The sequence below is a fragment of the Mixophyes fleayi genome, chromosome 12 (genome assembly GCF_038048845.1).
Source record: "Mixophyes fleayi isolate aMixFle1 chromosome 12, aMixFle1.hap1, whole genome shotgun sequence".
NCBI lineage: Eukaryota > Metazoa > Chordata > Amphibia > Anura > Limnodynastidae > Mixophyes > Mixophyes fleayi.
In genome coordinates, this window is record NC_134413.1 from 71,694,665 (window position 1) to 71,721,633 (window position 26,969).

At 41.9% G+C, this 26,969-nt stretch overlaps 1 pseudogene; it reads right to left on the reverse strand.

Annotated features, from left to right (window-relative positions):
• LOC142108364 (uncharacterized) overlaps positions 1-26,969 on the reverse strand; it is a 159,526-nt pseudogene that overhangs the window by 17,495 nt on the left and 115,062 nt on the right.

Sequence of the window (26,969 nt, forward strand, 5' to 3'; positions counted from 1 at the left end):
TGTATAAAACAAAAGAAATTGCTTCTCACCCCACTGCTGGTCCAGTGAGGATCGGAGCTCAGCCAGAGCTTTAATTCCTCCACTCCGGTTCCCATTTGTAAGTACAGGATGACTGGAGTGTCGGAGGGGTCTCCAATCCCTGATGGTACAGTGGGGGCTGCAGGAGCAGCCCCTGGATAAAGTAGGAGCCTGGAGCTCTCTGTGTGTAAACTCCGCTGGCAGCTGTAGTTCAGTGGCTTCTGGAAGAGACTTGCAGAGGCGCCTCCTAGATTCACACATGAATCCAGGAGTCCCAGTCTGCAGGGCACCATACTGGAGCTCAAAGAGCCTGGGGACAGCTGGTGGCAACACTATTCTCCTACAACTCATGTGCAGTTGGCATTCACAGTCGGTGAATATCTGCTGACAGGTGACACCAGTAGAAGTGGTCAGTAACAGCCAGATACAGACAGTAAGAAGGAAACCCAACTAAACTGTTTAAGATCTCCCTCTCCAAACACTGGGTAGCAGAGTAAGCCCATCCATTCACAGTTTATAACTGGTGGCAAGCAATTTGATAATGCTAGGGTGTTTTTTTTGGAGAGCCGAGTTACTCAAGTGAAGAGCTCCTTCCACACAAGGGAATGCAAAAGATGGTTAACTACACCGCAATGTCCAAGGTAGATCTCGAAATCCTGTGCAAAGCAAGAAAAATTGTACAGTAAAAAGTCATTATCTGCTGCACCATGATTTGGGTCCTGTCACTTTACCGAATTTGAGGACGGTGTTGGAGACAGTGATCTACACTTGCAGGTGTTTGGAATGATTTCTAAACTCCATGCTTTGTCCAAAAAGGAGTGGGTCAATTATTTGGTCCTTACAATGCAAGGGCGTGCATTAGAGGCCTATTGTGTATTGACCCCAGATGACTGTGCAGACTCTGAAGTGGTAAAGAAAGTTCTCTTTAAGTGCTACATTATTACCCCAGGAACCTACTGGCAGAAATGTGAGGATCTGGCAGAAGCCTTCTCATCAACCATGAGGAATTTGCTAACCAGCTGTGGCAGTTCGTGATGAGATGTATGAATGGATCTGGTGTCAAGACCTGGGTGGATTTAAATGGTTTAATTTGCAGGGAGCAGTTGTCTCACCGGTGCACACAGAGGGTGAAAAAATTGGTACTGGACCACAACACAATAATATTTGAAGTAGCGGACCAGTTGGCAAATCAAAATGTAGTGGTTTGGCCACCCTGGCAGAAGCGCCAGTCTAGCAGCCAACACCAAAGAATTTTATGAATTGAAGAACATCCCTCTGCTGTTGATCACTCCGCCAAGCAAGTAGTTACAATCCTGTTCCACAAACTAGGTCCTTGTAATTAAAGCCACGGAGCCAGAAATATATTGAAAGTATTAAACTGTTTAATGTAGTGAAAAACACAGTCCATGTGATGCAAGTTAAACACATGCCAGATCAGTGAATAAACAGACTTCCAGGTATAAGGCAAATATCAGGTTTACCTCCAAGTGACAAGATAGAGATGAATGCTAAATGCTTACAGAAAAGCAGAAACTGGCTAAGCAAGGATTTCCACAGGAAAAGAGAAAAAGCAAGGCAGTTAGTCCAAGGGTAAATAAACATTACAGGCACAGAAACATTAATGACCATCAAAGGAAACTGGGAGAGGCAGGCATATATAGGAGACAATCAGGTGCGAATGATTAACATAGTGCAGCTAGTAGTCCCTGATAGTGAGAAGAGAAGGCAGAATAACAGCACCTCTGGTGGTTCACAGGTACTGCAGGGTCAATATAATAATAAATATAGTCCCAGAGGCAGGAGCTAAAGCAGCATCATGAGGCAGATCCTAACTGTAGCCACTAACCCAGGTGCTTGTAGCTAGCTGCAATTCCACCCTGTTCCTGGAAGTCATCAGACTAGACTGGATAGGAAGTGTTATGGCTGTGGGAAAACCGGTCACCTAAGGCCAGACTGTCCCACAGGCTGACTTGCATACCCGACTAAGGGAGGTGGGCCTAAAAAGATTGTTCTTGCCCCAGAAAGTCCAGTGGCGTATGTCACAGAGAAAAGTGACTCAGTGAAGAGGCCAAAAAGACACCCAAAAAGAGGTGGAAGCACCCAAGTTGGACCATTGCAGGGAGAAGGCCTGAGAGTCTCAGGGACCTCAATCACTGTGGTGAGCCCCCCATCCTTGCTGAACCTGCTGCAGCATTGCCAGGCTAGACTGCCAAAGTCACAGTTCCAGATGGACTCGAAGTGCCCACGGTGAGGGTACGTCTCGATTCGGGAGCTGGCAAATAAATGTGAGATGTGCTGCTGGGAAACGATCTTGGTCATGGGATGTGGACAGGTTTTTGTCATCCCCATTACCCAGAGTCAAGCTGTCAGACTACATGCTACAGGAGTGGCAGTCTAGAGGAAAAGACCCAAGCTACTAGACAACAAGAGCTGCAACAACATTTTCCAGCCCAAAAGAAAAGGTTGAAGCTGCTAGATCATCAGGACTTAGCCAGCTCTTTACCACAGAAAATACCCCATTCCCCAGCAATGCAAAGTATGTTGTTTCCAGCACATCTGGGTTTGTTTAACTGTTAATGCTGAGAATGCTATTAATTTAATTTTAGTTCTGGTTGGGGTAAGAAGGCCTATTTATTAAATACAGAACACTAGTAATGCCATGGTGGTTGGGTGCCTAGAGTGTTGATTATAAGCACTGAAGGGCACCCAAACTTTATCTCGCTATCCCTTAGAATCTTTAATAGCGTCGCCCAACGTAAACCCCTAAAACCTAACCATCTAACTGAATCTGCCCGGGGAAATTTGCTCAAATCATGAGCAGGACCACTCTTACCGGCCCAAAAAACAAATGAATGGCCGACCAGCCAAAAATGCTTCCCATCCTGCCGTAAACCTGCAACATGGAGTAAAATGCACATAAAACAAATTTCAAGACATAATACATGGTATTAGAGAAAGAAACTACTATATATTTGCGCGCAACGCAGGGTGACGCATGCGGAGCTAAAACCGGAAACCCCGGGGTGCCACAAGCCAATCAGGCCCCCGGGGAAAAGAAATGGCAAATCCCTCCACGCCTCCTTTTAACAAGACAAGCAATGCATGTCATGGGTCAGCCTTACCACATTGCATTATTAAGCCTAAAGCGCAACAGCTGGCCTAACATACTGTTTGAAACACTTAGACCTTCACCTACCCGAAGCCACGATACTCTGCTCCGACACACCCTCCTCCGCCGCTACTGTAGCCGCTCCTATTCTAAAAGAATGAGTCCCATAGTCTGCTGTATCCAATCCAAGTTTAGCAATACAATTCTTAAAGACCGCGGAAAACTGGACCTTCGTAAGGGGGTACCTATCATGGTGCCTAAGCCAATTACCACCAGGAGCAGGGGACATATCTCTATACAATCTTGTAAACTCAAGCGGGCAAACTGCAATATCCTGATTACGATGCTAGGTAATCCACCGCCCCCTACCCAAAGGATCAGTCTTCAATCTATGGATCTTACAAGCTATGTTATCATTCTTAACCACAACATTTCTGTGAAGTAACCCTGAACCGATTGCCGATCTAGATGAAGCTAACAACTCACCTGTAAACCGCTTATGGTGGACAACCTTCTATACCATCTTTAACCTTTACCAGAGTTAACTTAACAACTAAAATAACGACACAGAGACTTGAATTGGCGTTTGAAAGGTCAGGAATTTATTATAGGCGAAACCTGCTGGGGAAAAATTGGTGGCCAACATAAACAGACCAATCAGCATCCAGGCCACACCTACTAGTTGTAAATTCCGTCCAAACTAATTTGGACTCGACTAGGCGTAAAATGCCAAACTCCCCCATTTGGCATATTAGCTGAGGCCCGCCCGCCTAAGCGGAGCCCCTTAAACCCGAAGTGCTATTCTGCTAATTGCCCAATCCCTTTAAGAGGAGAGTGCCTACTACGCCTTCAATGTAACAAAATGGCCGCTGATTGGGCTGCTTACTGCCACAGCTAAGGTTTCCCACCAGGAACCGCAGCCCGCCACCAACCGACCTCTCATAGCCAAACAAGAAAACCAAATATCTGCTCTATAAAGTATGCCATACCCAAATCAGACAAATGTACACCATCGGGCCTATAGTACTGCGTCAACACAGCCCTTATGGACGGATAACTAATGCAGCCACCACCTACTTCCTGAAAGGTCTTCTGAACCGCCCTATTTACCTTCCCACAAGCTTTCTCAATCCGTGCTGGTTTATCCGCCCCTCTCCAATTGCGCCTAGGGATAATATCAGACCATGTAAGGTGAACTGTTGGCCAATGTAACTTAATGGCCCCGACATCAGATCTTATATGTTCAATGATCTCTAAACTGGACCACTTACCCAGGTCATTCCCCCCAAGGTGAATTACAAGTTCTAAAGGGCGCCCAAACCTACTCTCTGTGTCTTTTAGTATCTTCAACAGAGATTCCCAACGCATACCCCTAACACCTATCCATCTTATTGACTCCGCCCTGGAAAATTTGCTCACATCATGAGCAGGGCCGCTCTTACCGGCCCAAAAAACAAATGAATGGCCTACCAGTCAAATACTCCTCCCATCCTGACGTACACCTGCAACATGGAGTAATTTATTAGTAGTAAATTAAATGGCAAAACGTAAAACATAATTAATACTGAAAACAAAAAAATGCCACATTCGCGCATAACGCAGGGTGACCCATGCGGAGGTAAAACCGGAAACCCCGGGGTGCCACCGCCAATCAGGCCCCCGGAGAAAAGAAATGGCAAAACCCTCCGCGCTCCCTTTCAACAAGGTAAGCAACGCAACGTCATAGGTCAGCCTTATTACATCGCCCTGTCTAAGGCTAGAGCGCCACAGCTGGCCTGACATACCGCTTAAAACACTTAGACTTCCATCTACCCAAAGCCATAATGCTCTGCTCAGACACACCTTCTTCTGCCGCTACCGTAGCTGCCCCTATCCTAAAGGAATGCGTCCCATAGTCCGCTGCACTCAAACCAAGCTTAACCACGCATATTTTGAATACCGCTGAAAATTGAAACTTTGTAAGGGGAAAACCATTACTATGTCTAAGCCAATAACCACCGGGAGCAGGAGACATATCCCTATACAACCTTGTCAATTCTACTGGGCTGCAGGGGCATCCACGGGCGCTCCTGGAGCCCCCGCATCTAACATGGCTGCCGGAATCGGGATGGACTGACGCGCATGCGCGCGCGTCTGCGTGCGTGCGCGTCGTCGCGCATGCGCATAAACTTTTCTAGCCACCGCGGCCGCAGCGGAACCGCCGGGGACACCCACCCCACTAACCGAGAGGGGGGAAGAGGAAACACCCTTCGGCGAGGCCCGGATCTGGGCTCGACGCTTGCTAAGGGCCGAGGGAGGGGGGAACAAGCCTCAGGGAGGCGGTGGGGTGGAACCCTAACTCTCTTGGCCCGGAGCATAATGGGGGAAGGAAAAGGTAACAAAAAACAAACAAGAAAAAGAGAGAGGGGAAAGGGGGGGGGCAGGGACAAGAACTAGGGGAAAAAGATAAGGTGGAGAAAACAAGGAGGAGAATGGATTGGGAAGAAATGTGAAAAGAAAAGAATACTGAAAATACAACTTAAATAAACACGATCACAGCAATAAATGCAATACCAAAAACAGTATAACACAGTTAAAAAACACAGTGAAAAAACAGTTTATGTAGCAATACTTACCAGGACAGCAGAGAGCCCATACTCACTTAACAAATCTATCCGGCAAGAGGAAGTCACATCCTTTTCCTATATGTTATAAGCCTCCTCAGGAAAGCAAACCCCTCCCCTTCCGGCTCCACTGATTGGATAACTCAGATTTCTACCACAACCCAGATAAGTTAACTCCTGGTATGCCTGTACTTTTTCCTCTGCCTGCCCCCTCAGTGTTTATATCACCTCGGTCTCATTCAATCCCTCTGTTGTATTTCTGTAAGCCATGAAAAAAGCCTTTACACACTCAAGCCGAAACAAAGCAGCTTCAAACTCATTTAAAATTTTCCAAGAACATGCACCACATAGCCATATAATCTCTAATTTCCTTGGATATCCTCACAAAATGCCTTGCTTTTGTAATCCCAACCGTAGCCCTCTCTAACTTCTGGCAAAAAACCCTACCCATGGGTATCACTCTACAAGCAAAATTAAGCAGGCCAAGCAGTGACTGCACCTGTTTTTACTGCACCTTACACTCACCCTGAAACGAATCAATCGCACCCCTCAACTTAGCTACTTCCTCCATTGGAAGCTTACAACACCCTGCAACAGTGTCAATTTCAATAACCAGGTATGACAATTTCTCGATATGCCTCGTCAACACGCCAGAGCGTGACCTTGATGCTGCCAAATCATCTGTAGCCTTATTAGTGATGGCAAACATATCCACAAAACAACCTGTGCCTATCTTACCACACACCCGGCACCTAATATCCCCCTGACGGCTGTATTGGAACAGCGCACCACATCGTCCCTCAATATCCTGCTTCCTTCATTGGAACCAACACCTTCCAACCCCGCCCTATGGCAGGTACTACACAACTTCCTCTCCAGGAGCTTCATCAATCTTGTGTCTGCCCTCCCAGACCTGTCCGGAACCTCACTCCCAGAGTCCCCGCATCCACCAACAGTGCTAAAGTAAACAAACTACGGTCAGCCGACCGCGACTGGACCTGCTCGCTGACCTGGGTCAACTAAATTTGAGGCAATCATGCAGGGGACACTCGATGACCTGCATGGGAGGACGCATGATCCTGCCCTGAACCTGACCCGCCAGTCACCTTAACCTTTTCATCTACATGCACCCTCAGTGTTTATATCACTTCTAATCCCAGCCCTCTCTTACTCTTATAATAATTTTTTTGTTTTTTTTGTTTTTTTGTAACTACCAATATTTTAAGCATAATACATAAACATCTATATCTGTATATCTAAATGAAACAAATAGATCTATATATTTATATATCTATATATCTATATGAAACATCTGGTGTTAAATCAGCAACAGTGTCCATCTTTCCGTGCTCATGAACAGGGGAAATGTCTTGCACTGACGGATACAGTCACCAGTCCTCTTCTATCAGATAATTTCATGTTTCTAATACATTTGTAGTATGTGCAGGTTTTATATGAAGAATTAAAGATATCTGGTAGATTTGGTTAAATCCATACTTAAGACCACTAATTTATGTAAATATATTGTATCTTTAGATGGCTGATGGTGAAGGAAAGAGTAAAACTAGAAGACTTATGTTACAGCTATATTTCTAAATGTGGAAAATGTATTATATGTAAAATATATTGATGTACAGAATCCTGAATTTGGATTAAAATGTGGATAATTCCTAGCAGGTTTAGGAAGATTTGTGTTCAGTTGAATCCTTGGGATTCAGCCAACAGAATCTGATTATTATTTTCTTGGTGTATATATGTGTAGAACATTGTGGATAGTGCATCAGTACAATATAGGTGTTTCCTAGGTTAGTATGTGTAGAATCAGACAACTTAACCCTTCAGTGCAAGACATGAGCTCACCCTGTATGCCGCATGATGGTATGTCTCAGTTCCCAGCGCTGCCATTGTCTTGGTTTCCACTGATGTTGCTCGCAGAAACCACCCTTCCACATCTTTTACGAATCCACCTCCACAGGGACTGAAGACGAGATCTCCGGGGGCCAGATGTTTGCTGTTGCCTCCGCTGCTGCTGGTCTGCTGGAAGGCAGCACCATGAGCACAAACAGAAGAATGAAAAATCTGCTTGTGCATCATTCTCGATGGTGATCTCTCTTGTGTCCACCTGCGGTGATGTAGTGATGACCACGGGAACGGAAGAAGGGATGTTGTCAATTGAGGGATGCGGTCTTTCTGGTGGGGATGGTGTACAGTCTGAGACCAAGCTGCATAGAGCATGAAGACGTTCTGTTGCTGTCTGTTTCTCATGTGTATTCTGTAGGGGGAAAAAGTTTGAGTCCAAGCCTGCTAAGAAAACTGATACTGATCTTAGTAAATGTAACAAGGATTAGTTATTATCGCAGGCCTGGATGTTCTATGGGGGAATTTAATTGGCAGCGTTACTCGTGAGAATAACGCAGGCCACGCCCTATTATCGTTAGTACGATAATTTTAACGCGGCTCTCTACTCAAGGCTTTCAGAGCTGCAAGCAAAAATCAATGTTGAGATTACCGTACTAACGGTAATAATGTGCACTATTACCGTAGTAACATTAATAGTGCAAGGAACGCGTTATTCTCACGAGTAATGCTGTCAATTGAATTCCCTCCTCTGAATGTAACTTAATTAAAGAGCACAAATTGTGCGGACATAATGAATTTTACCAGCTTCCTTCACCATTATGTGTTCTAATAAAGTCATGTGATGAACTACAGAAGCTCTAAGGCTCATATACAAACATCAAAACATTCAGTTGCTTCCCTAAAAGCAGCTTCTCCTCCCAAACTAGCTCATTAAAATAACAGTGCAAAACTAGACACAGTTGTGCGCCTTATCTGCACTTAGCAAAGCCGCCCCCTGATCTATCTGTTTCCGCCAATCAGACCTTTTGCAGAGGATAATAGAATCCATCTAAATATGAAGTCAAAAAGCCACCATACCTCATTGATGGGAACTTCACATCCAGCATCTTCAGTTGTCTTCACTTCATCAGATGCTGAGAATTCTGACTGTTGATAAAATGTATGCATATGAAAAGAATGACTACACAATGGGGTAAACCATGTACACAGGTACAATATCCTAACCATGAAGCAACCATTAGTTTTACGCAATTCACTCCTGGGGCTGCATGTGCATTAAGTTGTTTTGTTTTTTTAAGCTGATGGAGATATCACAGATGAGCTGTAACTTGCAGTAACCAATCATAACAAGACATTCCCAGTAGTAGAAGTAGACGGCATTGGACAGAAATTAAAAAGAGGACATATAGATAGCAGAATGTCAGCTTAATAAAAGAAACAGGTAGACAAAGCCAAAAGGACATGCGCATGGTTTAACAAACAAGGCAGATTATATTTGTGTTGCGTCTGTTATATTAATCTACATGCGGAAGCCAAATACCAATAATGGACTGAAATTTTAGGAGCTACAGCCAAAGATACATTCCTAGTACTCGTAAAACAGGATAGCACTTCACGTGAACCAAACAAATGAGAAGACCATCCCCAGACTAATAGTAGGATATCATAGTAGCTGATAGTGTAATTTAGCAGATATTTACAAACATTGCATGAAATGGGAAACCCTCAGGAATCAAACACTCGATCCTAAAGAGATCAATTTTATCAGGAGGTAGAAGATTTCCCGATGTCCAGCTCTACTCCTGGGCTTTGTGTTGACTTTTGCTACCTCTGGTACTATCATCATCATCATTTATTTATATAGCGCCAGCATATTCCATAGTGCTTTACAAATGGATACAAACACAGTAATAAAACAGTACTGGGTAAGACAGACAGACAGAGAAGTAAGAGGACCCTGCTCACAAGCTTACAACCTATGGGACAATGTAAGTTTGATACATGAGGTTAAGTGCTATATATTGTATATTGGTCAGATTGCAACTGTAAAAAGTGCTCAGTGGGCTATATGATCCAGTCACACAGCAATGTTGGTCAGGGGGTCAGAGAGATAGAGATGGGATGTGGGGAATAAAGGATAGTTTTGAGCCAAAGATCACACCTAGGCAGCAAGTGTGGGGTAGGATATTTTGTCATGTTCTCAACAGAAATCTAAATGTTTTGCAAGCCCAGATATAAAAATTACTAATATAAACAGAAGCATAATAGAAATCTGATTTTTCCACATATCCTCTGCTGTACCTGGTATCTGATCTGGATTCCATTTTTCTGCCCCACCCCTCCACCCCTCCACCCAGCTTGCTGTTGCTTTAGACCTCCCACCGCCACCACCACCAAGGCCCAATGGCCTCAACTTCAATTATGTTCCATCTGTGTAAAATTAATATAATGTGAAGTGGTCACTGATGGGAAGACTTATATTTTTAGAAAGTTGTATCTTAGTAAATACCTCCGAGCTGTTATCCAGATAAAATCCTGGGGGCGGTGACTCCAGTCTTGGTGCGCACTAATAGGACAACAAGGAGCAGAAAAAGTAAATGTTATTACAGAGAGAGAATATGGGTTTTTAAAATGAATACAGAGAAAATCCAGTGAATTGTTATAACAAGAGTAGGAGTTACTAGGGTCTAGGATGATATTGCAAATTTGAATTTATGTAAATTTTACATTTCATACATAGATTACTACATTACTACATTATATATATATATATATATATATATATATATATATATATATATATATATATATATATGATTATATATATATATATATATATATATATATATATATATATATATACATACACACATGACATTTAATAGTGTATTATTGTAGTAGGTTTAGAACTATGTGACTTAGTAACTGTCTCCCTGAATGATGGCACTGTGCTGTTAACGTTAGACCATAGGGCCCCCCTCTCTTAAGTACCCTGGGCCCCCCAAATCCTTAATCTAACTCTGCCTCCTTTGCTACATTCACAATATGATGACAGCAGGTCAATCAGATCTTATGAGTAATGACCTCAAAGTCCGAAAAATGTCACCTGACTGCCCAACTTCTTATGTCTTTAAAGCAAGAAAGAGTGACCTGTATAATTCTCTTATCTTAGAAGTTCCTGGGTGCAGATTGCTGCCATGTGCTTCTCTATAGGAGGCACTGGCCTGGCCCTGTGTTTCTGCACTGGGCGGAGTAACTTGCCCTTAAACATCATACTATCACCATCACCATACTATCACCATGGTCAGGGATTGAGGCATCACTGTCAGTCATCCAGCAGTGCACCATGGCCACATAACAAGCACTCTCTGTACGGAACCTTTTCTTATTCAATTTGATTCCAGAGAACTCTATTATAGATGTGAGATCTCTGTTCTCAAACATCTTTCCCCATAGTGGCCTTATGAACTGTCAGATCTATTCAGGTCGAAATGATCTACTGAAGGAGATTACTTTACACCTCATCCACTCATACTCATACAAGTGGGTGAGTAAGAAGAAGACAGAATATTTTATACATTGTGATGACTGGGCAGCATAGTTTTATCAGGTGCAGATATAGAAATTATTCATATTAACAGGAGCATAATATATATCTGATATGTACACATTGCTGTAGACCACCCACCACCAAACCATCACCAACCAGCAAGGCCCATGACCTCAACCATATTCCATCTGTGTTAAATAAATATAATATGGAGAGTCTACTGATGGGAAGACTTATATTTTAAAAAGTTGTATATCTAGAACATACCTTAAAGGTGTAATTCAGAAGATATTTTTCTAAAGCTGTATCCGGTGTTGGTGCACAACACTAAGAAAACAGGATGCAGAAAAAGTAAATGTCATTATAAACATGAGACATCTCTGTTCTCAAACATCATTCACCAAAATGACCTCACAGACCGTTGGGAATATTCATATCTAACTGATCTACTCTTGTAGATTATGTTACACCTCTTCCATTCATACGTATACAAGTAAGTGGAAGGGAGTTCTATGAATCCAGGAAAAGAAAGAAAATGGGAGACAGTATATTTCGGTCACTGTGACGACTGAACAGGATAGTTTTCTCAAGGTCAGATATAGAAATGACCCATATTAGCAGACAGATAATAGAGATCGGATGTTTGCATCTGGTACCTGAGAAGTACTGGATTTCATCTTTGCTCCAGCCCTCCCTCCACCCAGCTCGCTGTTGGTGTAGACCACCCACCGCTAACAAGCCCCATCAACCTCAACCATATTCAATCTGTGAAGAGTCCGCTGATGGGAAGATTTATATGTTTAGAAAGCTGTATACCTAGACAATACTTACCGCCAAGCTGGAATCCAAATGTACTCCTGGAGGTGCTGATCCGGCGCTTGGTACATCTTCCTAAGACAATCGGGGGCAGTAAAAGTAATTGTCATTACAAACATATTGTAGGAGGAAGTATATGGGTTTTAAAAATGAAAGTCTCTCAACACATGGCTTCAACCTCAACCATATACCATTGGTGTAAAATAAATAAATATAAAATGAAGAGTCCGCTGATGGGAAGACTTATATCTGTAGAAAGTTATATATGTAGAAAATACCTCCGAGCTGGAGCCCATATAAAATACCCGCGGTGGTGACTGCGGTCTTGATACACTCTCCTAAGACAACCGGGAACATAAAAAGTAAATATGGTTAACCCCAGATATGTGATGCTCGCCTATACAGTCTGTCCTATTTCCTAAATAAGTTGCATCTACCATTAACTTATACAAGTTGAGAATGTTACATTTTAGCAGATACACAGATCACGCCGGGGTTCTCCTTTAAAAATTGCCATCTTAATTGCCAGCAGCACCTAGTCCCAGATGTGACTGTATGCAGGGGCCCCCGGCTCCCCTAAGTATGACAGCGTTATTACGTCACGTCCAGGGGCCTCCCTGCACACACTGCGGGAACAGGTGCTGGACACAAGAGAGACGAAAAAAGAGAGAAACCCTAAAATAATTATATCATTAAGGGGGCACTATTATAATTTATAATCATCAAGGGGGCACTAATAATAATTAATATCATTTAGGGATTAATTATGAACAACAAGGGGGCAATCATTTTAATTACACTTATCCAGGGGACTGGATTTCATTTTTTGTCTTACCACACCACACAGTTTGATGTTGCTGTAGACCACTCACCATCACATCACCACCAGGACCTATGGCTTCAACCTCAACCATATACCATTGGTGTAAAATAAGTAAATATAAAATGAAGAGTCCACTGATGGAAAGACTTATATCTTTAGAAAGTTATATATGTAGAAAATACCTCCGAGCTGGAGCCCACATAAAATCCCTGTGGTGGTGACTTCGGGCTTGATACACTCTCCTAAGACAACCGGGAAAATAAAAAGTAAATGTCATTACAAACATACTGTAGGAGGGAAACAAATGAATGACTCTCAATACAAAGGAAAGCCAGTGAATTGGAATAACAAGGACAGAGGTTACTAGAGACTATTAATACATTTCAACTTTGAATTTAAGTGATGAAATTTACATGATACTGGTATAAAAATGACTGCTGATTCATACCACAGGCTCTTTGCAAGATGGATGTTAAAGAACCATTGGTGGGAATAACTGGTACCTGGACCACTACCTGGTGAGGATCATGTTAGGGAAACATGAGAACCTTGAAGAGGAGGCTCATATAGGGCCTGATTCAAGTCCGAACGCAACTTGCACCTAACTTGCTCTTAAGAAAAGATCACGGAACCCATAAGTAAAAAAAGGAGTAACATTGCATCTTGGCAAAACCATGTTGCCTTGGAGTGGGAGGCAAATTTAAAATGTCATGGTAGATTTATAGTTGGGGTTGGGCATGTCCTAGATCAACTTTAAATTTCAGTGTAAAATTAAAGCTATCAAGTATTTGTGTGTTACATGAAAAACAGCCAGTATTTATCTTATGTGCTAAATAATAACCCTATTTTCACCCCTTGCATTGTAACATGGTTTTGTCCAGGAGAAAAACCTTGCCACCATTGTTCCCTTATGTGTTGTAGGCAGTCGTAAGTGTCATTTGCTTTGGACATGAATTACATGCAATTGCGTTAATTGGAGTAAAGTCCGTTTTGGAGCAAGCGCAGGTCTATTTCACGCAAGATAAGTCTGAACATGAATCTGGCCCATAATATTACATGTACATCTTTATACATAGAAGAGACTAAAATCTTTGGCGTTGTTAGGGGAGGATGGTAAAGGGTGCCCATGAGGGTGTGGCCACGCACCCATTGTGATGTGACCACACCTCCATTTATGGACGCACTGCTGCAAACTGTGTTTTGTTTTGATTCGGGGATTGCAAAAGTTGGGAGGCATGGAATAAAGACTGAATATTACTTATAATATAACTAAAATGTAACAATATTACAACATAAGCGCATTGTCACATGTGTTGAAGCTTAACCTGTGCCTCAATTTAGAATTGAACAACGATCTTCCATATATAATATAGTAGACAAGACATTTTACCTCAGCGATGGAATGTCCAGCGATGTTTTCCTTATTCCTCCGGGAGGTGTCATTGGGATCTCCAACGAGGGTCTCCATTACAGCTTCTGGCACTGGGGAGACAAGAATATTCATTATCAGCTAATATATTCTCAATGATGGGTGACTTTGTTTTACTATAAATTATCATTAATTTACCCATGGTATTAGCAATATAAAATCTGTTAAACATGTTCCTTATGTGTCTGATCTTCATCCATGTGTTTGTTCATTATCCCTGTTTTGTGCCTTTCACCCTTAGTTCCTCCCCAGTTGTCTCTTATGTGCGTTCCTTTGTGTGCAATAGCTCCCTCTTGTGTGTAGATCCAGTCTGCACCGTCTGACACTCAGGTGGGATAAGGGACTTTCAATTTGAACATCGCTTCTGTGAAATTTTCCGATTAGAATGTGGCCTATGCCGATAGAGAGTCCATAACTGATCTACATGGAAAAGCTAGCTACCGCGGCATAACCGTGGACCTTGGCTAGTACATGAGTCCCATTAATTATTATTACTATCGTAGTTGATATGTAATATAACACAGTGATCGGCAGAACAGGTATTGGGAAAAACAGAGTATACAAAATACAGGGACATACAAAGTAGACAAACATGACCACATCTTGATGGGGCGTGGTCAAGGCACAGTGAGGGCGTGGTCATTAGCTATCGCCCTTATCCCAACATTCCCACAAGCTGGACAAATATGTCCCCGGGCAGGATAGTGGACTCTTCTGCTGAAATTGGGACATTTGGGAGGTAACTACCATACTGCTTATCAATTGTGGTGAAACTATACCATAAACAAGGAAAAAACACATACTGAGAGGCATTGGCGCAAACATGATATAGGGAGGAAAATATATCTTACCAGAAAAAGCCCATATCCAGTTGGAGGAAATCTGCTATTTTATATATGTAAAGCAGCTCCCATATAATATTTAGTGATAACGTTAAAAAATTGTCACCGGATTATAGCATCAGTCATAGAAAACGGGGCCATAATCTGTTAATAAACACACAAATGGAGCCATAATTTGCTGACAATCATAGAAAACAAACTACCCTGCAAACTCTGCTGTCAGGGCCCGGAGCAGTTCTTCTCTTACCCCTAACTGGCAGTTTGCTCTCCTACAGCCAGAGACCAGGGCAGGACCGGAAGGTGAGCGCTATCTGTCTGTAACAGAACATGCTGACAGCGGCTTCAGGACTCAACAAGTTACATCGGACTTACATGAAAGATGGGGGATGGGGGGTGCTGGGTGTACCACTGGGTGCCCTAAATGTCCGTATTAAATTCTTGTTTGATATTACCACTGGGTTCCCCGCCCTAACGAACACATTTATATTTTTCTTACATCTGGAAGAACTGCGGATGACAGGTTTGTCTTCACTCATTTTTCTGTCTCTTGTCAGACTTAGCGATCAATCTGTTGTTAGGAAAATTATTAAAAACATAGTTACTTTCAGAGCTCTTCATTATTTAATAAAAAAAGTTACTAAAAGCAGGTCTCAAAAAATGTGTCCCAAAGGTACTGGGTCTAATTCATTAAGGAAAGAAAAGCAAAATAAATGAGTAACTTTGCACCTTGGCAAAACCATGTTGCATTGGAGAGTGAGGTAAATTTAGGGGTAGGGCATGTCCTAGTTCAGCTTTAAAATTCGGTGTAAAAATAAAGCTATCAAGTATTTGTTTGCTACATGAAAAAACAGCCAGTATTTAACTTATATGCAAAATAATAAACTCATTTGCACCCCTTGCATTTTAACCTGGTTTTGTCTAGGATCAAATATAGTCCTTTATTGCTTTGTTCTCCTTAATGAATCAGGCCCACTGTGTTTAAATGTATTCTACACTTTACCCCCAACCTTGTCTTGTCTCCCCTCGCTCATCCTTCTCCCCTCACCCCATTACTTCCTCATCCTTTCAAATCTCTGTTACTTTCCACTCACCCCCTTTCTCTCCATCCATCTTTGGTTCTCTATCACGGGGGGCTCAAGATGGACTAAAATCATTTTGTTAGTTCTGGATTAGTTTAGTTCACATTGGGGCTAATGCACATGGGCACCATTACAGTCCTGTAGATTCACTCTTTTATTATATACAGGTTAATCTGCTGCTCCCCCTGTGACCCCACAAGTGGGCTTACCTGAATAAAGGGCTGGAGACTATCACAAGGGCCCATAGAACGTCAGACCTGGTGTAGGAAATGCACAAGGCACTAACTGGGGCATTTTTTATTAGCTATGGGGCATTTTTGGCTTATACATTATTTGCTGCACTTTGATTGTTCTCATTAGATTGTAAGCTCTCTCCCTACCCTTGGTTTTTATATTGGCTTTTATTTTATCTATATTGTATGTACCTGTTTCATGTATGACATGTTTTACTCACTAATCTGTAAAGCACAGTTGGCCTTAAAAATTTATAATAATAATAATAATAATAATAATACACATTTTCTGTAAAACCATTTTAGAAAATGTTCCCCTTTGTGTTCACCTTTCAATTCTTAGAGATATTTGGGTTTAAAATCAGGTCCAAGTTTTCATACTTATACTGTACTGTAAATATTGTTACCAGGCTAAAGCCATTAACACAGGGCTTAGAGATGGGTAAACCAGGAATACACAGACTGTAAATTATTCTCACCCCCTGAATATATCCCATTTATAATATAATCCCCGTCCCAGTCTTGTTACATTACCTGTGGAGATGACTGATGCTCTGTTTGAAATTCAAGTGTAAACAGCTGTTTCCAACCAATCAGATTGAAGAGAATTCTGTGACATCACCAACCCAGGTAGCTCAGTGCCCAGTAATCCCTGATCAGCCATTGGTTGAGAGCTGTGTATCTGTAAATGGCCATATGTATGACAGCCCTATGTCTTAGTTATGTACATATGTGTAACATGGATGAACTGTGTGAATCATGGGGAATTACTTGTGAATCTGCCAATCTATTAGGTCAAACACAATCTCGTTAGTCACTACTCATAGGCAAACCACAAAGTAATCTCCCCCAGTTATCTTGAATTCTGTACCTCTTAACGATTCTGATGGCAGGTAGGAGGTATCCTAATGACCAGTCTATGGGTAACCTGCATTAGGACCTTACACCAGACTACAATAATCACCTTGGCAAGTGCTTACCCAGTGTGCCAAAATCAAACATTCTCATGTGTAACGTTCTAATGTAAACTGCAGCATTAAATATAGTTCTTGTAAAAATATGATAGTGACTGTTTCCCACTAAGCTTGTTACTTACTGTCATAGGAAATTAAATCAATGGCAGAAGTAGCTACATGAAGATATGCTTCATGTAAAGTATTTGACATTACTCAAATATCTATGTTCCACATTACTTTTTAATTGGATTTTTACATGTATTTGGGTTTAAAATCAGGTCCACATTCTTTTTATACTTATACTGTACTGTAAATATTGTTACCAGGTTAAAGCCATTAACACAGGGCTTAGAGATGGGTAAACCAGGAATACACAGACTGTAAATTATTCTCACCCCCTGAATATATCCCATTTATAATATAATCCCCGTCCCAGTCTTGTTACATTACCTGTGGAGATGACAGACGCTCTGTTTGAAATTCAAGTGTAAACAGCTGTTTCCAACCAATCAGATTGAAGAGAATTCTGTGACATCACCAACCCAGGTAGCTCAGTGCCCAGTAATCCCTGATCAGCCATTGGTTGAGAGCCGTGTAACTGTAAATGGCCATATGTATGACAGCCCTATGTCTTAGTTATGTACATATGTGTAACATGGATGAACTGTGTGAATTATAGGGAAGTGAAGCCATGACCTGAATGGTTATGTTATAAAAAAACTATCTATATATTGGCATAAGACTACTTAGTGGGGTATTTCCCATTGTTGTGTGTGAAACAAGAAGAATTTTTACTTTTCCCCCACATTTTGTTTTTTTATGTTTCACTAGAGATGAGCGGTACGGAGATAGAATTAGATAGACAGGAATTTTAGGGTACAGAGTCGAATTGAGACATGACTCAGTGTCTTGCTCCAAATTCCGATCTGAAAATGAGGCAAAATGTCATTTCATGTAAAATGTCAGATCTCGTGAGTATTGGATCGATATCTTCAATGTATAGCCGTCCTTCCTGTTCTCAGCTGCCATTTAGAAGTGATAGCAGATGGGTATATTATTAAACTATTTAAGAGTTAACAAAAACTATTCTTTCTTAATTTTAAAATCAAAGATGTTTAAATCTGATGACAGTAGTGCCAGGGGCAGTATCAGCGACATCTGAAATATTTAGTGGGGAAAAATAGGGAACTGTTTGATTGTGAGCAGCACCCCCCCCTCCCCCCACAAGCAAAATGCATATACTGTATATATATATATATTATATATATATATATTTATATATGTTGCTTTTACAATCTAAATGTTTGTCTGTGAAGGTAATTGTGTGTGAGGGGCAGCATCACATCTGTCCTAGTGAGCGGCTATATGGCAGGGTGCGGTGAATGACCTGACACTGTGTATTATACACAACCCAGTGGGCTGTCACAGTTATATAATCTTTTGTTTGACCAGTACCGCTTGTCACATATCTGTAGCTAAGTGGACAGTCGGTACAATGACATTTTCTAGGGACTGAAGGACTTTTTGTTTAACCTCACAGTACAGCAATTGCTGTTAAGAAGAAATAAGATTGTGATGGAATTTGGTAACGTGGACACATGATCTCAACTAATCGGTTATAACCTGATGCATTGATGGGGAAATTGGACTCACATCCAGTGATAACATAGCTGTCATGGCTTTAGTGATCCGCTGTGCAGCAGGATGCTGGCTGTCATACTTGGTTCCTCTTGCGTCTCAGACAATTGTTGATTATAATACAATAAAAAGATTGGTATATTTGCGCAGGCCAACTGAAAGCACCCTCTGTTCACACACACACACACACACAATCCACATACAATGTGCTAAAATAACAGTTTTAAAGAGTCAACTGTGAAATAATATATATATATATTCTTTCCATCTTGATGTATGTCTTCCACAAATTCCAGAAGTTTGCAGTGATCAAAGTAACTTTCAGATTTCTGGCATTCACCACGATTATGGTCACATAAAAAAAAGTGAAAAGATAAAATCATATCATAGCGTAACATATAATATGTGGTTACACCGAAAACCACTAAATATCCCAAGGATCCAGTGGGGGTTGATAATTACGACAAAAACACCACGTGATGGGTGTTCTCAATCCCCTATTGGATAAACACTTACAAGATTTCAACCTTGAATCAATATAAGCCAATATTTGTATTATACATTGCTTTTATGCTTCTTTGGTGCCTTGTCAGGTCAGTTGTCACTTGTCTTTTGAGCACCTATCATAAAGGAGATCCAGTAAGAGGACAAGATTCCAGGAGGATATCCATGTATACATATTGGCTTATATTGATTCAAGATTGAAATCTTGTAAGTCTACTACTACGGTCTTATATCACTGAGGTAGTATCAGTACAAAGTAACATGATAGTATAATGTGGGCAGCGTGTCTTGAATTTGGTTCCAAGTCACCCTAACAAAATAATAACATTAGTTTAGCCATTTATTTTTTATTTTGATAAAATGTACATACGAGGACAAACTTTTAAAAGCTAATTTCTCTTGTGGTTACTCGTTAACAATTCATATGAATGTGTACACATCTAACAACAAGATCATCCTAGGGGGGAATTCAATCGGCTTCTGCACTATCACCGTTGATAACAGTAATTTGAACCCGGACGTCTGCTCGCTGCTCCCTGAGCAAAACAAACAGCGTTAAAACTTACCGCACTAGCGGTAATAATGTGCAGTATTACCGTAGTAACAGTAATAGTGCACAGGCCGTGTTACTTTCAAACATCTCCACCTTTTCTAACCCACAGTTTAGTAAATATACCCCAATGAGTGTGGTGGTCCCGCCAGCCCATGGATCACTCACCCCCTCCTGGGTCCTCCACTGCTGGGGGAGAACCTTGGCTGGCATAGAAATTACAGGTAAAATACAGACTTGATATACTAAAGATTGAGATGTTTTGGAGAAAGTATAGCAGGCAAAATAATAAAGATGCTGTAATATTAATGGTGAAAGAAATAACTTCTTTATAACAACCCTTCACTCTCAAATATACAAAAAAAAAAATCTGCTTTCAGTATGTTGTTTACATCACATTATGTATTGGTTACAAAATATTCAAATATATATTACAAAGCTCAGCTGTCTGTAGTATGTAACAGCGCACACAAATGTCTGATAACGTCCATTTACAATATCAGGTTATATATTCCACTTGCTGGTCCTCATCATAACAAGTGACAACACAACTATCACTCTTCGCGTTAAATTCATCAGGTGGGATAATAACATGAAGTTCAGGAGTAGAAATAAAATAATTAAACTGTTTTTATTATGTTTCTTGTGTACTCCTTCGTTAATATCGCTTGATGAACGGATACTTTAAAGAAGAAAACACATAACAGTCCGCACCAGAACGTGTCCTTTTACCCTCTGGAGCGCAGCTCTGGGAGAAGTAAGTCACAAGCACTATGTGAACTGTCCGGTAAACAGATGAGCTTTCAGCAGGGTCCTGCAGTTAGAGACCATACATGACAGACAGACATTCTGTGAAGATTTCCAGGGGCAGCATTCAAGAAGGGTCGCAGTCCTGAGAGCAGAGGTAACCTAGGAAAAATAAAGCGTCAACGTGAGCAGAGGGTGGGTACGTACAGATTGTGATAATAGATATAACAGGTGGAAATGGATTGGCCAGCTCTAAATACTTTTGCAATGAAAAGATAATTAAAATGGAAAACAAGATGATTTCAGTACCAGAACAGTAATTAATGATGGAGAGTAGGGAGGTTATTCCTGCAGCGACTATTTGAATGGACTGTAGGGTACCAAGATATCATTACAGCAAGATGGAGGTTGCAGCAGTCTGGATGGTATGTAACAAAAATTGCTTTGTAGTACAAGAAAAAATGCATTTGTAGCTGTACAAAAGGACTCACCGTCCACACATCCAGTGCCCAGTGGGGGCTTATATATACCCAGTAACCCCCACCTGACCCAGGCCCCTTAAGGAAACATGAAGCTGCCCCAACACTAACAAGTAGCCATTCCAACTTGCTAAACCTATCTTCCAGCACTGTGCACTACAGAGCACTGTGAAGCAGTGACGGCCATTCCTGCAATCACTACCTGGGAACATCTGTAGCGTCTATACCTAGGTCCCGCAGATTTACCCAGCATTGTGAAGGGGGGGGGGGGGCACTTAATCTAAACTGAAGGCCTAACAGGAGAGAAGAGTATAGAGCAGGAGGAGTGTCGGTGAACTTCTAGGATGTCTTAAATGGCCCTCTCGCCTGTTCCCTACAATATACTAAAGTGGTTCCTGGTATCCCCAATTAATGCCTGAAGTATACCAAAACTTAAAGTTATGGATAAGTGAGAAGGCTGAAGTTCGCCACCTAAAAACAGTGCATTGAAATCTGGATGTATTGTTATTTTTGTGAGATAATTAAGGTGTCTTATGTACAGTTTGTGACAAAAGCAATTATATTAATGGCCTGTAATGATAATATCATCTAACTAAACTCTGACTAGATACAGTTAAAAAAAGAAAACCCCAACATCTATGGCAACAATGATCTCTGTATTATTATCTCATTCACTGCTAAGGATCTACTCCTCTTTCAAATAAAAGGCGCCTCTTTCATTTTGAAGTAAGAGAGGTGTCAGGATTGAGGCAGCGGGGCCTGTGAGGTAAAAGCTGGTGGGCAGCAGTGAGACACGATTGTGGGCAGGAGGCCTGTCAGGGAAAAGATCATGTAATACGTGTCATGGGGAATATCTGAGAAAAGTTAGCAAGTGTTGTCAGGTTATTGTTGTTTGAGGAGGGGCCATGTGGGGAAGAGACTTCTCCTTCACATGCCCCCTCTGCCCACATGCTTTAGTCACACATGTCCCCTCTCTGCCCAGCACCTTTAGTCACACATGTCCCCTCTCTGCCCAGCACCTTTAGTCACACATGTCCCCTCTCTGCCCAGCACCTTTAGTCACACATGTTCCCTCTCTGCCCAGCACCTTTAGTCACACATGTCCCCTCTGCCCAGCACCTTTAGTCACACATGTCCCCTCTCTGCCCAGCACCTTTAGTCACACATGTCCCCTATCTGCCCAGCACCTTTAGTCACACATGTCCCCTCTCTGCCCAGCACCTTTAGTCACACATGTCCCCTCTGTGCCCAGCACCTTTAGTCACACATGTCCCCTCTCTGCCCAGCACCTTTAGTCACACATGCCCCCTCTCTGCCCAGCACCTTTAGTCACACATGTCCCCTCTCTGCCCAGCATCTTTAGTCACACATGTCCCCTCTCTGCCCAGCACCTTTAGTCACACATGTCCCCTCTGTGCCCAGCACCTTTAGTCACACATGTCCCCTCTGTGCCCAGCACCTTTAGTCACTCATGTCCCCTCTCTGCCCAGCACCTTTAGTCACACATGTCCCCTCTCTGCCCAGCACCTTTAGTCACACATGTCCCCTCTCTGCCCAGCACCTTTAGTCACACATGTCCCCTCTCTGCCCAGCACCTTTAGTCACACATGTCCCCTCTCTGCCCAGCACCTTTAGTCACACATGCCCCCTCTCTGCCCAGCACCTTTAGTCACACATGTCCCCTCTCTGCCCAGCACCTTTAGTCACACATGTCCCCTCTCTGCCCAGCACCTTTAGTCACACATGTCCCCTCTGTGCCCAGCACCTTTAGTCACACATGTCCCCTCTGTGCCCAGCACCTTTAGTCACACATGTCCCCTCCCCATCACATCACTACTTCTTACCTTTCCTCCACTACACAGGAACAGGAAGTTATCCAGCAGCAGCTCCTGCACTGTGTACCATGTGACTACAGCAGTCACATGACCTCGTGATGTCACAGAATTATCTGAAAGTGATTTAGCTTCTAACAGCTAGTAATGAACGTAGCATATAGCTGACTAGCAGCAATGTTATCACTAGAGTAAAATATTTTATTACTGCATTGTCCTTAATGTAGAACAGCGGCGGCCATTTTCCCTTAGTCTCCCAGACATAATACAGCTGATACAGTTATGTACCAGTGACGTTCCAGAGTGGGCGTGGTCACATACTCTTGCAGGAGCCATTTTACAACCTGGAGAGCAGCTTTAACTCATTCATATATAACAACAACATCCAGGACCTGTACAAGGCTGAGGTAATATCTTCTAACAATATATTATTATTATGCTGAGAGCAGAGATATGAAGGATTATTATACAGAGGAGTCTGTATAGGGAGACATTACAGCTCATATAAAATGCTGTTTATAATGGGAGATTATTATTATATAGGGGAGAGGGATGTTGTAATTACTATATATGCAGAGGGATGTGACAGCTCCCAGCACACACACTGTTTATAATGGGTGATTATTATTATTATTATTATTATTATTATTATTATTATTATTATTATTATATAAAGGATAATAATCTATATAGTGATATATAAAGAGTAATAAGACAGTTCCCAGCACACGCACTGTTTATAATGGATGAATATTATAGAAAGGATAATAATCTATATAGTGATATATAACAAGGAATAAAACAGGTCCCATCACACACACTGTGAGCTGTAAAGAAGTAAAAAATTAGTAGGTACAAAGCGTCCCATCCAATCCCGTTTTCAATGTATCATAGTAGAGCGGGTGGGTCCCAATCCTGTTGAGAAAATGGTCTGGTCACTACACTTGCATAATGTGAGTCTGTAAAAGTCTAGGTTGCACGGTCTAATCACGTCGTGCAGGTTCCCTGTTTGTTGGAAAGTCAAGGGTTTCTTAGATTGAGTAAGGAACTGCCCCACCGTTCTAACCCCCGCGTCATTCTAGATAGTGAATAGCTAGGCAGCCTCTCCATTCTAAAAACTAGGGTTCCCAAATAGAGGAATATGGATAGATAAGTAAGGTTTTAGTTTCAATGTATGTATGATGTGCCACAATTTTCAAGTGGACATAAAATGGTGGTTGTCAAGAACTGTCGCTGATACCTTGTGGTCATGTAGATGTAGGAAAGCAGTCAATTTTAGGCCAGGTAGGAAATTTTGTTCTGGTGAGGTATCCGCATAGGTGTCAGACCCTTGTATCAAATCCCTCCGGTACTGAAGTTGAGCAGCCTGATTATAGAGTTCTATATTGGCCAAATGAAATCCAGCATTAGTCCTGGGTTGTTAAAGTTTCAATAGCCCAATTCTTGATTTTTTTCCCCCCAAATGAAGTTTTGAAATACTCTACAAGTCTAGGGGAGGATTTCATCTTAAGTAAATTTGCTCTACCCATTAAGTAAAGACAAAGATGACCCCAGCCCTCAACCTCGTTACTAGGTTCCCAACAACTTTCGAGATATGATGTTGATAGAAGAGACCAAGGTTCTTAGAAAGTTCTATACCTAGATATGGGATAGTGCTTTACGCCAATTTAATTGCTATGTTTCTAGCCAAGTAGCGTCAGGTAAAGCAAGGATCAGGTATAATGCCAGGGATTTATCAAACGGACAGCTTGATAAATACAACACGGACGCCCCGAAATACAGTATGTAGGTCTCAAGCATAGGATCAAGTACTAGGTTGAAGAGTAAGGGTGACATGGGGCAGCCCTAACGTGTACCCCTCGTCATGGGTGCCGCCTCTCCAATCAGGCCATTGATTAGTAGAGAGGTGGTTGGGCAAGAATAGAAAAAGCTTATGGCCCTGAGTCATTAAGGCAGCATACAGAGCGCATCGTGCAGCTGTTCTCAACGTTACGTAAATCATCTCTGCGTACTCCTGGAGTCGGCAAGGAGCGGATCTCAGGATACGTGTGGTGATGACTATGGGCGTAGGGTCACTCTGCTGTACTAGACCAGACACTGCAGGATGCGTACAATATATATGTGGAATATGAAATCTCAAAAGAACCGTAGACCGTCGTAACTGTCATTTGCGTTGGCATACGCAGCGGACTTGCTTTTGTTGACGGCCGAGTGTCCTCGTTCTGGGCATGCGCAGAAGGGAAATGCGTATGATACACACAAATAACAGAGATACGTTCCTTAATGACTCAGGCCCTATCAGAGTAGTGAAATCCTCTCTGAATGCCCCACGTTTGTGTACCTCATACATATAGGGCCAGGATACTGCATCAAACGCCTTATTGGCGTCCAGGCTAAGTAGTATATTCTTGGAAGGATATTGTAAGGACGAGGAGGCCACCGCCGCCATGGCTTATACATATTTCAATCACCGAGTGATGGGAAAATGGACTGTAAACGAGTGGCCATGATTTTAGCCAGCAGCTTAATATCCAAATTAAGTAGTGTGATAGGGTCATAGGAGGCCATGGATTGTGCGTCTTTTCCTCAGTTTCAATATTAGCGTAGTGAATGCTTTATTAAAATTAGGAATGGATTTTGATTTTTAAATTAGTGCAACCCCAACGGGTCTGTGCTAGGTTATGTTTTACTCACTGGAGTTGTACGATTTACTACACTGTTCAAACTGCTGAAATACCAACTCTGATTAAAATGAGTTACAGATTTTGCTATATTTTTAGTTGTAAGTTTTACGATTATAGAATGTTTCCACTTTCCTGGACTTTTTAAATGTGCAAAATGGACAAGAAGGGCTAGTTTTACAAATCCAACCCCTGTCCTACATGTAAGTGTTTCCTATATGGACTGTCTAGTAGAATGTATCTAGCACTTACTTCTCCTATTATCTTCCGTAGGTTGGCCATTCTGAGTCCTCTGTCTACTACAAGAACCCACTTTAAACTTGTCTTTAAAGGTGAACCCACTGAAGGTTTGGGTGATAGGTGAGCCCACTGAGCTGCAGTAGATGTAAATGCTATATACACTCTACTTTCATGTATATATGAAACAGTTACATATAGGATATTGGTTGTATTTGTAAAATATACTATTATTGTATTGTAGTTAACTCCTAAAAATTCCAAATACATGGAGCTTCATTTATCTTTTTATCCAATTCATTTCACAGGATTACACCGTAGTAATAAAGAGATTTGGTGGGCCACCCTCAAGTGTGTCAGGAGTATTGAGCAGGACCCAGAGTCCCATCACGGTTCCTCCACCTCACTCACTGATATATGAGGGAAACAATGACTAGAAGATCCTGGAACTGATCAACAAGATCATTCCGCTGGTGACTGGAGAGGTGACTGCTGGGAATGTGACATAATACAGTAACACCAGGGGATGTGTCTGCGTGATGACTGTATCATTGGGTGTATTAGGTTCCTATAAAGTGTTGGGATGTCACTGTCTATTTATCCATGCAGGAGTGGACGTATTTAAGATTGCAGAAGAGTCTTTTCAAAGACGTAATGATGGAGAATCACTGGATTCTCAAATCACTGGGTAAGAGGAGATTTTCATTTATTGTAGGGGAGAGAACAGTTTTGAAGGCCACCTAGATACACATCATCTGAGAATCACATATAAACAATGTATTCACTCAGTGTATGTTTCCTACAGATGGATCCAGTAACACAAATACCACAGAGAGATGTCCGTGTCCTCTTTATTCACAGGATTGTACAGAGGAAAATCACAATATTCCACAGGTAGGTGACATTTTAGGGTCTCGCCAAATACCTAAGTGAATTTCCCAATATATGATCTGTAAAAAAAATACTTGTGTGGATCATATACA